The 7,620-nt window shown below is 37.6% G+C and overlaps 1 long non-coding RNA gene across 1 annotated transcript; it reads right to left on the bottom strand.

The window, feature by feature from the left end:
* Positions 1-329: 329 nt before the first annotated feature.
* LOC128380780 (uncharacterized) lies at positions 330-2,792 on the bottom strand. The gene is made up of 3 exons (XR_008323498.1): positions 2,528-2,792; positions 1,516-1,621; positions 330-683 (listed from the first exon to the last, which is right to left on the bottom strand). It is a non-coding gene; the product is annotated as an uncharacterized LOC128380780 (long non-coding RNA).
* Positions 2,793-7,620: the final 4,828 nt, after the last annotated feature.

Here is a 7,620-nt window from a genome sequence, read left to right as displayed (position 1 = left end):
TCTGTAGTTTCAGGTGTTCTGAGTTCTGAGATCATGTCCAGTATCTTGTTTTCCAGTCTGATCATTCCAGTTGTATCAGCACCAGCTGATTGTGTCCGCAGGTTTTCACTAAACTGCTTTACACCTTTCAGCTCTTTCTTCAGTGATTCAACAATCGTCCAGAACTCTGATCTCACTTTAATGTTTTTCTTTCCTCTTTTTTCTTTCAATATTTTTGCTTTTATAAAGAAACTAAGAACAGTAACACTTCCAATGGCAGAACCTACTAATGCTACTCCAAGTATTACTAAATTCAAACCTCCAATGAACAGAGCTGTAAGTGCTGCCACTACAAGTCCAACAGCTGCTGTAATACGTCCTGCCTTCATGCCAATCAATGATTTCTCAAATCTCTTGTGATCTTTAGCTGTGATCTTCTGCAGCTCGTCTACAATGTCTCTCATCTGTTTTACATGTGTGTCAAATAATCTTCTGACTGAAGCAACATTTTCAATGTGTTTGTTCTGTGGATCAGAAAAAGAAGGAGGGAGATATTCCATGCTCCCTCTTCTTTTAGGTCTTGGGTCCATTTTCTGGCTTTGGCTCCAAACTGACTTCTTCTTGGTAGGACAGTCTCATGTGGAGATGTTTCCTCTGTAGAGTCTGTTGAACAAGATGAACTCTGACTGCTTCACATTCTGCTGCTGTGGAAAAAAACAAAGACTTGATGATAAAATAACTCAGTGATCTGCTCTCAGTCCTGAAGGTTAACAGAGTTCATTTCACTAGCTTTCAGGTATAATTAGCTTTTTAGGTCACTTTCACACTAAATATTTTGGGGGACTCAGTATTATTTAGGGGTGAGGTTTGAATTTTGATTTTTTGTTTGATTTGGTTTCACACTGCACTTTCTGAAGTTCGTCAATCCTTCAGAACAACACAGACGATCACTGGTGGTCTGTTGGACAGAATAGAGAAGGGAACTGAGCTCATCTCCACCTTCACCTGAGTCAGACCCGCTACACAAATAATAGAGCAACACATTTATGAGTCTTGGGATTTCTTGTTTTACACTGCTGTTCCTATCAAATAAATATTTCACAACATGACTTCCAATATGATCAACAGACAAAGCAGGGAGGTGCTGAGCATTTCAATCATTAACCACGAGTCAGAGCACCAAAGGAGAATGCGAGCGCTGATAACTGAGAGTCTAAGATGAGTTCTTGTTACACAGAGGATGAGTGAGGTGTTGTCATCCATTTGAAAGTTATCAGTTTGGTTCGATTTGCTTTCACACGTAAAATGCACCACACCAGGGTTCACTTTGAAGTGCACTGAACCCACATACAGTAGGGTTAGAACTGTTTGATACACTTTAAACAAACTCTGGTTCATTTCCTCAGAGTACAGTTCATTTGGGATCATGTGAAAACTCATTTGAACTCCAGTGCAGAACAAAGTGAATTCTTTTGTGGATGAATAGATTTGGTCCTGGCGTGTGTTCAGTGTTTGAAATGATGTGTTTGTTCTCACCTGTTTGTCTGCAGAAGCTGTGTGAGGCTGAGCAGGTAGAGCAGCACTGAGCATGCTAACTGTTGCTTTGGCTGAATCCAAATGAGGAGCAACGTGATAAAGTTCCCTAGAAACACACATACACACATCACTACGTTACACAGGTGTAGCTTTATTTCAGGGTGTAGTCATAGTTGGCATTAGACACTCCTCTGTGGACTTTGATAACATTTCATAGTGTTTGAGTATGCAGCCTTTCCTGCTCCAACAGCCAAAATGTGGAGATCATTACCAGCAGACAATAAAGAGGCAACCTCAGTGAACACTTTAAAAACAAGTAGAAACGTACTCATACAAACTGGCCTTCACTTAACTTATCGCTTGTTACTCAGTGCACTTATGTCTGTTTTTAATACATAAAAAGAAGAAGTATTTTCATGTACTGGATTATTAACATGTAAGAAACAGTTTAATGATGTCAGTTGGTTGAAGTGTAACAGATTTAAACTCTGGACTGTGGTTAATAAACAGCTCATCAGCAGACACACAAACAGCTTCTAGTCATAAACTATCATCCTACTCAATATCTGAATTGCTCTGTTATCAAACTGAACTTTCCATTTCATATCTCAATTTGAATCTCTGCACTTGTCACTTTCATATATTTCATCAAACTGATCTTTACATTGTGCATCCAACCATGTGCATACGTATATTCCTTCTAAGAACTCATGTTTTTAACAGACACAAACACATCACATAACCAAAGCACAGCAATAAACTACCTATTTCAATTAATTCATTATTATGCAGAGAAATTCTTACAATATTCCTGCCTGTAGAAAATGATCTGTCGGTGCAAGTCAAGAGACCTGTTATCTCAAAAATCCTTAATTAAACATGAGATGGCCTCAATACCTGTTGGAGAAAACTTTGAGTGTGAGCAGATAGAACAGGTAAAACAGGTAGAACAGCACTCAGTCTTCTTTGTTAACTCTTTCCTGTTCTGTTCTATAAAAAAAGTTTTACTTACTGAACTATCGCAGATTGAGAGCAGCAGCAGTGATGATCCAAACTAATCGAAGGCAATGACAGGCGGACAAACTTGAGGTCACTGACAGCAACAATAACTGATATCAGCTGGCAAATCAAAATAAAAGACAGCAGGTAGAAGCACAGTTACAGACGCCTTGAACAGGAAACAGGCAGGATGGTGAGAGCACAGTGGAAACCTGAGCAACAAGGAAATACTGATGATTAGGGAGCAGGTGGAGTTCAGCTGGTAGTGTTATCAAGGATCCCACTGCTTCTCTGCCTCTGATAGGCCAGTACGTACTGCCTTTATTCTTGGATTGGTTGGGTTTAGGAGGAGTGAGTAGGGCGGGTCTTGGCATGAATCAAACTTTATTTGTATAGCAGGTTTCATACATAGTAATGTAACACAAAGTGCTTCATAAGAAACAAGCAAAACAAACATAATGATGCAGGCTGGTGTAAAAACAGAGAAGCAGAACAGACAGAACAGGACTGAGGCTGCTGTTCTGATGAACTGTGACATTTGCTCCTTTATTTCTGTATAGCTTATTATTTTAACCATGCTTGTTAATAGTTTATTTAGCCACAGGTCAGTCAGTAATCAGTAACTTGCAGACAGAGATAAAGTCTGTAATAGGATGAGTTCATTGCTATCATCTCAAGAGCAGGGAAAGTCCTATATGAGAATGATGGCTATAATCACACCTGCACAAGTCCATCTGATCGAGCCGTGTGGTGTGGGCCTTTGGTGCGTTCTACTGGTCTTCAGGTGGGCCTCGCCTTTCACCACCGTTTCACCAATTTCAGCCCATGACACCTCTGAAGGTGGTCCAGCGTCCTGGGGCAGCTCCGTCGGCTCCTCGGGCTCCATAACCAACGCTGCTCTGTGCTTTCTCCTCTCTGCTGAATGAATTCATTCAGCGCTGGCGAGTGATATTAGCCACAAGCCTTCTTCACGTACTCTACCGGGTTATATTTGGTTACAGTTCACATACAAGTAAAACACAGACAAGTCTTGTTAAGTTTCATTTATTATATTGTTTACTGGTTTAGTTCTGAGTTCCATAAGTTAATATTTTCCTTTTGTGCCACATATCATACCCATCATGTGTTCCTCAGACAAAAGGAAAGGGCAACCATCCACTTCCTGTATTTATACACTGGCTAAACTAAATTGAGTAAGTTACTCGAGGGAGGAAGGAGGGAGGAAAGGAGGGAGGAAGGAAAAAGGGAAGAAGGAGGGAAGAAGGAAGGAAGGGAAGGAGGGAAGGAGGGAGGAAGGACGGAAGGAAGGAGGGAGGAAAAATATTTGTTCCTCATTATTCTGTCTGGAAGAGGAAGTGGATTTAAGTTCTGGCTTCAAATCAGTGCTGAGTTTAGACCCTTTTATTGGTGCTCAAGCCCCCCTAAATATAAACCCAGCACCCCTAAAGATAAATAAATGATTATAGTTTGTATTATTTTGCAGCCCGTCTGTTAGAGCTGGATAAACTCTCATGCTACAGGTTCAAATGGTTTTATTTTAACAGCTTTAATGTTCTTTAGATTGTTCTGTCATTAATATATAATCTTTCTCTCAGGGTTCATTAACTATCTAACCTCTCTGTAGAAATCTGTCATTGTTTATTCTGAACATTATTATTATTATACACTATAGTAGACCACTCTACTATGTATTAATATTTATCCAGTGAGTCATTTAGCAGGTTTGAACACTTGCTTCAAATCATCCAGCAGACTCAGTTTTTATGACTTATTTGTTCTCATTGATTGTTTTTATGTTTTTATGTTTTTATTTTCCCCAACACGATTTTAATGACAAGCTTTTATTAATTAATGTACTGATCCTCATTATTATAACTGTGTTTTTACTGATTTGATTCTAGTTTCATGTTTTATTTAATATGAATGTTTTTCAGTAATTCTGTCAAATCTCAGTAAATGAAGGTTTCATCACCGTCAGTCATCACTGAGTCTTTTGTACATTTTCACTAATATTTTAAATTTAAATATATCAAAACTATTTTTTGTCTTTTTCTCAAATGATTTTACAGGAAATTAACACGTTTATATGTAATGGAGCAGTTTTATGAGCAATATTTATAGTTTATACCTTTCTTGCAGATCCAGGCAGTTAATGAATCCTTCAGGTGTAAATGTACTTAAATTAAAAATAATGTTTTACAGACGAGGTTTTTAAATGACTAAAACCTCAACATCACATTCAGATATATGCAGCTCATGTTGTACAGAAACACAGTTATGAGCATTTTCACATAAATGATCAGTTTCTCTGGTTGAGTATTTATGTGTAATTAAACAAATGTAATGACAAGACATTTATGACATTTATGGTTTTAAAATAACTACATCTAATGATTGAAAAATAAAATATTATTTGCCATTATTTTCGTTTTATTCTTTGTTTTCCTTTTTGTATTTGAAATCTGGGTAAAACTGTGCAGCTGTAATATTAAATACACACAAAATATATCAAATAAAATTATAAAGCAAAAACTAAACAATCAGCAAATATCCAGTTTTACATTATGATTCCTGATGACTGAACGAGCTGTAAATATTTAGAAATATATATAAAGATATTCTTCATAAAGAAAATATTTTATTTTTAAACTAAAACACTAATGAACTAAAAAGACTGTTAATAGTTTATAAATGTGATTTCTCTGTGATGCTGCTCAGTGACCAATATGGACTCTGTCTCCACCTGGTGGACAAAATGAAGAATTACTCAATTATAGATTCAATTTAACTTTATTTATACACAACATTACTGCATGTTTGTTTGATGATTGATTCGTTTTTTATTGTAAATATTTTTATTTATTAACATATTTCTGCATGTTTTCTACAGTGTGGATGTTCTTGTTCAGTAGACTGAAGTTAAAATATGAACATTTTAAATTTAATGGTTGAATATGTAGAATATTTATTAAAAGCTATATATTAAAAAAAATAATACAGCCACGGGGCGTTTGGAGGGGTACAGAATGAAAGTATTGCTTTTCCATAAAAAAAAAAATTTAGTCTGAATTAATATTTTTAAAATTTTTTGACGGGTTCGACAATGACGTTCTGACACGTTCTGTGTACACTGTACCATCCAATTAGCGGCCGGAAGTGCGGGTTGCCAGGGTTGTCTGTTTTTCCGGAGCAGCTACTGTAGGCTGGCACTGGGTGAAATGGAGTTGTAAACAAGCAGAGCCATGTTGGACTTACTAAAACCAGCATTTTTTGCTCTCAAGTACAACTTTTCATCACAAAACTTCGAAGGTAAGACAGAATATCTGTTAGTCGCTGTAAATAAGTGGTTGTTTAACTTTGTATGCTGCTGGTTCACTGAGTTTTAAGCGCAATAATAGTGGTACTGTTGAACTCGCCAGGGTCTTAGCTTTCATATGAGATGCTATTTGTTTGTGTACCATGAAGTATCAAAACGGTAGCAATGGAAATGTGGAGAGTGGGTTGACTTTCTGACGCTATTCGGATTTTGATATTTGATCATTAACCTCTTAACGCACGCTGTTCCGTTCACGGGACGGGACGGATGTTAGGAGGTAGCCACACGTTCTTCTGAATGTTTTAAACACCAACCCTTAAACATATATACTCATGCCGTACATTGTTGGAAAGCTTAGATTGTCCTGATTCATTCAAGACCACTCACGACTTATATGGTTGCTCACAGCCGTAATAGTATTAGCGGTTAGCTCGGCTAGCCACTCAGCTAAGTGAGAAAAGCTATAATGCCTACATACCTTCAAAGTCTTCCCTTTATCCACAACGATCATCTTATGACTCAGGACTTTATCTACAGCTCGCCAAATATCCATTCTGCTGAAATATGAAATCCGTTTCCATAAAACCGGAATACTTTCCTCAATATGTCAACATGTATTTAGTCCAACACGTAATGTAATAACACAAATAACAAACCATATACGGTCCGTTTACGTCATTTCCTGACCTGCGCGTCCATCTCAGAGTACACGTGACTAGATGTTTACGACCGTGAGCCTCTTCTGCTTCTGACGACACCACACACAAGCCAATCGGTGTTTAGGATTAGGCAGTACATGCAGAGACCATAGACTGTAAAAAGAACAGTGTGGTATTAGTAGGCTACTTTTACTGAAGTAAGGCATTTCAATACTTTGTACACCACTGGTTACAAGATGTTTGTCTTTCTTTATATTTAGAAAATGGGAAAGAAAGCCGCCCCAGAGCAGGCCCCGGCCAGGCACCCAGGCCCCGGCCAGCCTCTGCTGGTTGCCCAGACCAGGCCCCGGCCAGCTTCCACGCCCGGGCCACCCGCAGCAAGGACTACAGCCTCACATAGGGCGCTCCACCAACTGAGCCAAACACTGACCCTATTTTTTTATTTTATTTTAAAAGCTTATTATTATTTATTATATATACTGATTGTTTTATTTGTTCATTGTTTGTTCATTTAAAGAGTACCTCATGTTCAAATAAATTATTTTCATAATTGCACTCCTTTTGTCTTCTACACTTATTGAAAATGTTAAAAATGTCGTCAGTTAAAAGGAATATCAACTTAAACACAAATATTAAGCATTAAAGCTCAAGTTTTTAGTCAAGTTTTACTAAAAAATGTAAAAATTCTCACAACAGTGTTTCTGTTTTCTGATCTTTCCAGGGTGTCTATGGAACCTTAGAAAGTCTTTACCAGTACATTTTTTTTATTTTTTCAAATGTGCTAAATCATATGTCTATGTCTTACCTTTACTAACAGTAGAACTCTAATATGTAGATAATTATCTACCTGCATGAGAAATCTCTCCACATGATTAACTGATTTTAATAAAGTTTAAGATGCATGTTATACATCTAGTTTTAAGAAAGTCAGAAAAAAGAACATTTCTGAGTATCTGTGACAACAGGTGGCAGGCAGACGCTGAGTTCATGCTCAATACAGATTTTATTGAAAGCACAGGGAGGATTGGGGCTGGAGAGCAGGGTCCAGTTCTGTCTCCTCATGCTGACGACCCACTTGTCCAGCCTGTCCAGATCACCTAGAGGGAAACTTTAAAATGACACATATAGGTG

This window comes from Scomber japonicus, chromosome 19 (assembly GCF_027409825.1).
Source record: "Scomber japonicus isolate fScoJap1 chromosome 19, fScoJap1.pri, whole genome shotgun sequence".
NCBI classification, from domain to species: domain Eukaryota; kingdom Metazoa; phylum Chordata; class Actinopteri; order Scombriformes; family Scombridae; genus Scomber; species Scomber japonicus.
This window is presented reverse-complemented; position numbering and strand designations above follow the sequence as displayed.